The sequence below is a fragment of the Dicentrarchus labrax genome, unplaced genomic scaffold (genome assembly GCF_905237075.1).
Source record: "Dicentrarchus labrax unplaced genomic scaffold, dlabrax2021, whole genome shotgun sequence".
In the NCBI taxonomy this organism is placed as follows: Eukaryota; Metazoa; Chordata; class Actinopteri; family Moronidae; genus Dicentrarchus; species Dicentrarchus labrax.
This window is the reverse complement of record NW_026136720.1, coordinates 6386599-6396214: the sequence shown is the minus strand read 5'-3', so window position 1 is coordinate 6396214 and position 9616 is coordinate 6386599.

Below are 9616 nucleotides of genomic sequence, written 5' to 3'. Positions count from 1 at the left end.
TGTGGGAGAACCCAGTGATGACTCACATCTGACAAGCAGAATAAAGCCCTTAACAAAGGATGATAATTGAAAGATGGGATTCAGACCGGTAGCCATTGATAATGCAAATGAAAAAGGCTGAGCTGCTTTATTGAATATCTTGTGAGTTTTCCAAGCTTACTGAGTCCTTGCAGATATAGAATTATCTCTCAGACATGATCAATTTTTTTTCAACACTGTATGTGTTGATGAATGCTTTAGGCTTAGTGATGGACTCGGGGTGAGGATGGTTGGGGGCGTTAATGAGATAGTTGACACTTTGGGGGTTAATGAGGGGCTGGAGGGAGAGGGCTAAATGATTGGACTTCTGCTTGGATGAGCATTATAGTGGCTGCTAGAGGAGAGCAATGTAGAAGCTGAGGATCTGCTGTAGCCAATTATTTAGCATGAAAGACACAAAACTCCTCTCAATTGTATTTTTCTGCGATAATAAAGAGGAGATTAGATGTGTTATCCATTGTTCTTTTGTCTTGAATATCCTAGAGGGCTGGGTAGTTATAGACGCCGATGCGCCTCAATGCTCCTAAAACAAAGTCGGCAGTGAAGGGGGAAGAAAGGAGGCGGACAGGACAGGGATAGGATAGGAGGAGAATGAGTCCCCCCACTCCTCCACTCCACAGATCTCCCATCAGCTCTTGTCATCCCTCTAATGAATATCAGTTAAATTGCTCTGTGGATCTGAGGAGTTTGGATGTCAATGTGATTTGTGTGAGTGTGGCGGATGGAGGGGCCCAGACTAATGAAAGGCGAGCCTAGCCTGACAGAGTGATGAGCATCAAGCCCATCAGACCAATCACACAAGAGTGGCTGACAGCACCGACAGACAGACAGCTGAGGGAGCAGAGCCTGTGTATTTAGGAAAACAAAATGGCTGCCAAAATAGTGGTGGATGTCTTTAGAGCACATTGATATATATCGCTCCTGTCTTAGTGTGCTTGTACAGTCGCGCAAACTGTGTCACAGACAAAACTATGTGGTTCTGAAAACACATAAATTGTGATTTCAGTGAGATTTATAGGAGCCAGCTCTCACGAGTGTTTTAATGCTTCACGTTAATCAGAGAAAGTCTTAAAAATATCAACAGGTGAAGAGGATAAAATGGGTTAACTGCTATTAAAAAGGAATGACAAATCAAATGCTCCTCCAAGTGTCTAAGGCCTGACATCATGATTTGATAAACAACCATGTTGTTGGCTACAAACAAGCTTCGCAAGGATTTAGGGAGAAGACAGAAGACAGGGTAAGAAGTGCTGTCCATTCATGCATCCTCTGTAGGAAAGTTGACATGATGTCTTCTGACAGCGGCGAAGGAGTCATGGGTAGAGCCAAGTTAGCTTCACCTTGGACCTCTGACCCCTGTCTCTAATGTATGGGAGGAGTCACACGCATCTATGACAGCCAATATAAAGGTCATTGGCCTGTTTCCATTTGTGCCAGAAAGGAACTATGGCCTTTACTTTCTACAATATTAAAGAAATTGACTTTAATATCATTTGTGCAGACGGCACAAAAGATTTAGGCTAACAATAACATGCGACGATTTGAGAGACAGCAAGTGGAAAAGAGATGGAGAGAGAGACACCAAGAGGAAGAGACAGAGAGGTGAGTTGAAGATGGTCTGATTTCCAAATGTGCCTTCACTAGTGGGTGCAGGTTTTCATGCTGCTGTGTTGCAGTGTGCTGCTGCTGCCTGAGCTGTCAGAGGTATTTTGGTGTGATATCTGACAGATTTGCTAAAGACACTCGTCTCAGGGCACTACTCTATATATCGTTAGTTTAATGCACAATGACATGACCAATTATAGCGAGCTACATGCTCAAATAGCATGTCAAAACCTGTGTATCAATCCATTAGATCCTGTCTCCCATCACATTAAGTGGTACCTTTAGCTATCTGTTCGGCACGTAAAAAAGAAAATGCTGACGGAATGGAAAATCTGCCAGTGCTGTTCACAGAGCTGATGTCTTTTGGAGGATGCTGTCTCTATCTCTCTCTCTTCTTTCTGCTTCTTTGTCTTTCTCTCTCTCTTTCCCGCTTTCTCACTCACTTGCTCATCCCAGCCACGGTGCGAAAAAATGCATAAACAATACATCTAGATAATGGCCTGCATTGTTTACTTAGCTCTGAAAATGTATTTGTGCAAAACTCTAAAATGCATTTAGGAGGAATCATTCACTCTGTGTAAAGCCTTGTTGGCATTGGGTTGCTCTCAAAAGCAGGGGAAGTGTCATAACAACATCATATATCACTGTATCAATTGGAATAAGAGGATGTGATGATGACTTGGAATAAACCAGTAGATTCGACCAGTAGCTGCTCTGCCTGTCCCAGTATTTCTGCATCAACCTGCTTTGTCGGCCATGACAGTGGGTGGGAGGAGGTGTGTGATTTAGTGCAGTTGGTCCTAACGACCTCTCTGTCCTTGTGACGAGGACACACAGCCTCAGGGCGCTGGCATGGAGGATGTGCCTTGGACCGCCTGGCACCTCGCCTGGCACCACGCGTGGCAACACGTCTACACTCTGCCGCCGTTCTGATGGATTGGCCTGTCTCTGGTGCCACCTTCATGAAATCACTTTTTGATTTGTTGTCATGTTTTTCTCCTTTTTTCCTGCTACTTGGGTTTTTCACGGGTAAGAACACCCTCTGGTCAGGTATTACAAGAGTGATTAAATTAACCTTCAATAAATCAGCATAATAGAGCATTACCTGTGAGTGTGTGTGCGTGCCTGCCTGCCTGCCAGACAGTATGAAGGTGTGCGATCAGGAGGTCAACATCAAATGTCCATCCATGACTACCATATGAAACACAGTTGCCCCGTGGCTGAAGCTGCTCTTTCCAATGTGCCATTTCGCAGGAAACACATCAATAAGGCGCGATTACAAGGCTGACAAAATTAATCTCAACTGTCATTTCATAGAGCTCCGGTTTGAGAGTGCTCTGATCAAGTTACATTAGTGGAAAGCTACTGAATGATTTGGAGTGGAATCAAAATCCATTTGACTTCCCTTCTGTTTGGCAAGGGCTTATTATCATCAAGAATCATTTCTTACCAGAAACAAATGACATTTATGAGTGCATTTTAATCTAGGTTCCTGGATTTAATACATATAATGCTATAACTGTGGAGCTTTGTTTTATCAGTCGCTAGTGTAGGAACTGACATTTGAAGGAGAGAGCATTAGTATGACATCCAGTGTGGGTGTACACATACCTGCAGTCCATTGTCCTTTAAGCAGGGGTGGAAGAAATATTGAGATCAAGATTGAGAGAAAAGCAGCAATACCACTCTGTAGAAAAGACTTAATAATGATGTATTTACATTCTGTAACTACCACTCAATATAGTTTTCAGTGTTAGTGGTTAGAGTCTGCCATTCCTGCACTGGATTAAAATTTCCTTCACACGTACGTGGGATTCACAGGAAACTGTTTCCAGTGTTAGTGTTGTAAACTGCGTTGGTTGTTACAACCAGGAACCGTGTGAGTCACCAAATCTAGATGAAAAATAACCTGCATAAGTATTAACAGTGAAAAAAGCATTATATTGTTATATAAGGCTATAATTCATTATTGAAAGATCATTACTGATACACTTATATGAAAACAGAATCTTAATGTAAAATTTCCATAAACGATATATGCTGTTTTATTCTGTGACAATGATCCTATTTCATAAATTGATCATGTGTTTACATGGAAAATTTCAATTTGAAAAGTTACTTTGCACTGATTTGGCAGACTTGTTTTACACAAAAGGAATATTCTTATGACTCAGCTGTGGGATTTGTTAAAATTAGTAAATCCTGTGACAGAAAATCCAACACCATTTTCAACACAGAGCTTACTGTTACTCATTGTAAAACTCATTCTTGACAGAGCTAAACCTTGGACAACTCATTCTTTCCACTCATTCTTTCCATCTGCGCTGTCTTCAGTGTCCTTCACGAGCAAATCTTGACAGCTCTGTCCAGAGGAGGAAGGCAAACTCAGGACATCTGCTTCTCTGCTTCACGGAGACATGGCAGGGATTCTGACACAGGGTGTCAGGGTAATCTGACAAGACAAGCCTCATGTTTTATCGGCGCTTTCAAAAAATGTGCCGCCGTCGCTCTGCCTCGTGTCTTCCGTACATCATTCTGTCTTCTCCTTGACTGTCATGCATTGCGTAGGTGGCACTGAAATGGGATGTCCTGTGAAACATACGAAAGGGGAGAAAAGGAAAGAAAGGGAGAGAGAGAAAAAGAGGAGTCAGACCCGTGACCTCTTCGGCCGTGCGATGTGTCTGGAGCTGGCAGGGGACGCAATTGAGAGTGACACTCCTGGTTGGAGCTGCCAAACTGCCACTTCCTGTCCTCTTTATTCACACATAGCAGGAGTTTAAGCTGGACGTTTGAAGAGCAGAGAACAGACATGTGTCTCTGAGTACAGCCATCGCTTCTGACTGTCATTATTGTGGTTCACAATCACTCCATCAACATCGCAGTCCAACACTCATCCGCCAAACAAGGACAGAAACACGGGAGAAATGGAAGGAAAGAAGCATGATGGGTCAAGATATGAGGTTTTTTTGTGTGCTTTTCTTGTAATTGACTGAAATATAAAACTTTACTCATCATTACTCTCTGTGTTCAACTCTTTATGCCTCCTCTGGTGTATCATTGGATTTGGGAGTCCTCAGTGGCTCAGTGCGATCAAATTGCTGTAGAATTGGAGAAATTGGACTCATAATTTTGATGTTTTGTGTTGAATAACCCTTTAACTTTGTTAGGATCAAGTTTGTCACTCTTCTTCCTCTGCTCGCTCCTTTAATGGCTTTGTTTTTCTCCTTCCCAGCATCCCTAATAATGCTTGTGCCAGAGATGGGTCACTTTCACCAATACAAATAAGATTCACAAAGTCATGTGTCCAGCTTCAGGTTTTCATTGAATTCTGTCCCCTTAGGTCAAGTTTGTTTTATTTCCCTGATATTCGTGTCTTTCCTGCCTTTGTCTTACCACTATATCCATCTCTGTTTCTGCTCTTTTCTCTTTTTTTCTGTCTCTCTCCGCACAGACACACACTGTCTCACTCACACACGCATACACGCACACATTATCCTTGGGCTATTACCAGGATAAGTCAATTTGATCCATCCAAGGCAGTGGATGTCATTTTATTCATATATTTTCAAGCCTAGTGACTTTATTAAAGGCTACTGCTTCAATCTATCCTGAATGGATGAATGCACCCACTGATGAAACACAGGAAAAAATGAGGCCCACACAGCCTGAAATGACCACAGCCAATCAGCCTGTCATTTTCAAACATGTTCTCAAATTCTGTGTTTTATATGCAATCGAAAACAGCTTGGTGATTCTGATGCTTTTGGCACAATGTTTTCTATTCATCTGTGAGTGAAGAGACAGAGAGCTGCCTGCCCGCCTTCCAATGACAAGAGAATGGCTGTTGAGACTTCCAGCTTGGGGGAAAAAATGAGATGTTACAGTCAGTGGAAGCACGGAGCAGAGAAAGTTGGAGACGAGACAAAAATGTGTCTATTCATGCCAACTGGTGTCCTGACCCTCCTCCAGGCTGCCATTGCCTTCTGTCAGGAGAGGGAATTAAAGGGCCATTCACCAGACTTGAAGACTTCCACTACTTTTGGACTTGCACTTCATTCCCTCTCACCCTGCTCTTACTCCTTTTAGGTCAACTTTGATACCTAATAGGTGCTGAAAGAGGAAGCTGCCCTCTGAGGTTCACTCAGAAAAAAAAGCAGGTTCTGTCTCTTTAAGGTGAATATGGAGATGGCAGAGTGCACACAACCAACTAGTCTTCCAGAGCAGAGGGGAAGGTCATATAGAGTTCAGAGTGAAAGCGATGACTGATGGCTGTAGAGGGACTCTGGTGTCTGTTGTTGCACCTAAAAGACCAGGCTTCACTGGCTGTGAACAGGCTATGTTGAGCTGGGACTGGACCAAGGACAGCCAGGGCTGAACTTATGTCACAGTGCATTCAGACTGCTGTTAACTGGATAAACAACTCTTGCAAAAACTTCTCTGTTGAGACATCAATCTGAAAAAGTTCTGGACATCAGCTCGCTTGTCAGCTAAGTTCACCAAAGCTGAACTTCTGAAAGATGTTGAGCATCAACAGCCAGTCAGCTGTTCAGTTTACCCCTCACAATGAGTACTATTCAGCCTGTGAAAATAGTTATATGATGTCCTTTGTGGCTGTTGAGAGAGCTTTACAAAATTAAGAGAATGATGTAATTTGTGTTTTTGGAGATTGACCTATAGAGGGCCTGAAATATCAGAATATCTCTGCTTTTTTTTTTATCTGTCCCTTGTGAGTCCCCCGAGAAATCACAAGTTCAACACTTTCTTTTCAACATTTTGTCCTTCACATTTTCACCAGCTATGTTTTAGAGATTTGGGAAACACTGACTCTGACAAGAAAACAACAACGTCAAGCATCCTACAGTTGTCCAAAGCACTTCAGTTTAATAAAAGTCTTAACCGAAAGTAAACACAGAAAGAAGTCCCTTAGAAATCCCTGCACCTGCTGTAGTGAGTTGCATAGCATAGCAAATCCACTTTATGTCAAGGAATGGACCAACGTAACAACACATTATATAATAACATTTCATTATCTAATAACTTGACAAAATATAATATACATACATATACAATATAATATATATATATATAAAATGTGGAAGTTACACTTTTTGTGATAGAAATATAATAAAACATTTTATTATATAGTGAGCAACCAAAATGGATGTATCCATCAGTATACATGTTAACACAATTAACCTAAATTAAAGTTACCAGAAATTAAATACGCCGGGTTTTATAGTTGACAGTAATCTAAAGTCTAGTCTAAATAGTCACATAAAAGCAGATTAGCTTTTTTATCATCTTACAAATGCAGCCAAACTCAGGGTACTCATGTCAAATGCCAACCTGGAAGAAAAAAAACATTCACACTTTTATTTGTAGCAGGATTTATTACTGCAATGGTCTTTTGACAGGGCTCCTCAAAAAGACCAACAAAAAGCTTGAGCTTATTCAAAATGCAGCTGCTAGAGTTCTTACAGGGACCAAGGTCAGACCACATCACTCCAATTCTTAAGTCACTACACTGGTTTCCTGTCAGCCATAGAATTGAATACAACACTGTGCTGCTCGTTTATAAATCACTACATGGAGTGGGACCAAATACGTTACAGATGTTATGCCCAGCTCGTTCAAGAGCATAACAAAAGGAGTGAAGTCCACACAGTAACAGTTAAAATAAACCAATAATTTATTAAACACAACCCAATGTAACGAAGATACTTTATGAAGTCAGTAATCAATAAGTATACATGTTTTGTTATTTTTTTGTTATGTAAAACATGAATACAAGCTAAACTAGATAAACTAAACACAATCTGAAAAATAAGCAGAACTAAAGAGGGAGGCCTAAAAGGGACCAGCCTACCATGAGGGAGAGAGCACCCAGCTTTTAAAGGCTCTAAGCATGTGCCAACAATCCCTCAACGAGGTGGGAGGAGCCAGACAATCAGTGGAACCTGAAACTGATCAACAAAGGCAGGCCACCAACAACTAGACTGTCCCAAGGCCATCACACAGACATGTTTAAGGAGAGCATTCCTGCCAGACATCACAGGTAAGTGGGAGTGGGCTGCTAGTAGTGCCCAGTACCAGAGCTACACTTTAAATAACCTTTAGTCAGTATGCTGCATGTCTCTGAAACAGAATCCTTGTCATTCTTAAAAGTAGTCTACCTCTCAAAACTTTGGAATCAGGGCTCGAAACCACATTGTTCATTGGTGCTTTTAGTTAAGTTTAGTTACTTGAGCTGAGTTAAAAAGGTTAAACTCATTTTAAATCTTGTTTTTATCAACATCACTATTAATGTATGAATTGTAATACACCTTGAACTGCTACTATGCATGAAATATGTGTTATTGATAAAGCTGTAATTGGCCACTAGCTGAAAGGCACAGGTTGAAAGGTAGACAGTGTGCGAAATATTAATTCTTTACAAAGCAACTGATTTAAAGCTTCTCCCTTTTAGATACTGTAGAGCATTTTCATGTGAAGAACCCCCGACAATAGATGCACATTAGAGCACAGACCACCAACGTGAGAGGATTTTGTATTTGTATTTTTAGTTTTAGTTTGGAAGATTAAAAAGTCTCATCATCATTATAATTTACAATCGATCAAAACGCCCTATTGCTTTCCTATTTTCTTTTCCTTGTTGTTCCAACTTAACTCCAAAATATGATAAAAGTTTAAATATTCTATTCCACCTTTTGCTGGGGACCCCCTATATGCTACATTAGGACCACTGTTGGTGCCCGCACCTCAGTTTGAAAAGCTCTGCTGTAGAGTATCTTCTCAACTACTTCTCAAAGAAAGCTCAAACCTTTATGCTAATAACCATGATCAGATAACATTAGTTTTAGAAAGTATCTGACAGGAAAATTTGTCTTTTTTGTTCTTGATGCAGACACGTCAATGCTGGGGGTATTCAACAGAGCATCTCAACCTTTTCAAGATCTTGTGTCACTGTTCCACGCTCACATTTACCACAGAGAATCTTTAGCTGAAAGCCTTGACTTGGATTATATCAATGACTCATTATTGTGATGAGGCTTTACAAACCTGCGGAACACAGTCGTGGTCTTGCAATGAGATTAAAGGAGCTATTCAACTAGTAACCCTCCTGTTGTGTCTGTTACATGTGAATTACCTTTCACGGTCCAACATGGTCGCCCCTTTATAGCTGATTATAAATGTATAATAATACATATATGATCACCTAATTTTGTTTGCTAATGAGCCCATTCAATTGTATTTTAAGTAAAAAACGATATGTATGGACTATTTATACACATACTCAGATTAAATATATTGTGGTATTTATCACAGGCTACTTTGTGTAAAGTTTAACAGTAATTTTGAAACCTTTAAACAAATTTAAATAGTGGCACAAAAACATTTGTTGTGTTCCTGAACATATGAAAGAACAATAGTAAATATAACAGTATTACTAAGAATAACAGAAATCTTAAAATCTGTCTGTCAGTGGTGGTTAAATTTTGTGTGTTGGACAACATCTGGTGGTTGTTGCATTGCATGTGCCAAGCAAATATATGCACTAGCACATAATGCTCATTCTATGTTGTCTTCAGTTTTCTGGCCTCTCTCCTCCTCATCAGTGTCATGATCATTGATATGGTTTGGTCATTTTGCTGCCACAGAGTGAGTTGTGAGCAAATTAAGGCCTCAAAAAAGCATTATAGAGCTACAAGAACAGTTATATCATTGAAACAATGTTGTGATTGTTTGTGAGAATTGCAAGAAGGTAGGAAAGACCAAGACACGATATTCCCGTGGGCGTTGCCATAGAAGCCAAGAAGGGGAGAGAGGTGATGTGAGTTATGGCTATTCAAACTCAAGGCCATTTTTTGGAAGAGATAGTATTATGTTTTGTGTTCTGCACTGTAGGTAGATTTATTTGATTAAACTAACTTCAAGTGTTTTTAGCATATAAGCTATGGCCAGTTTTAAGTGA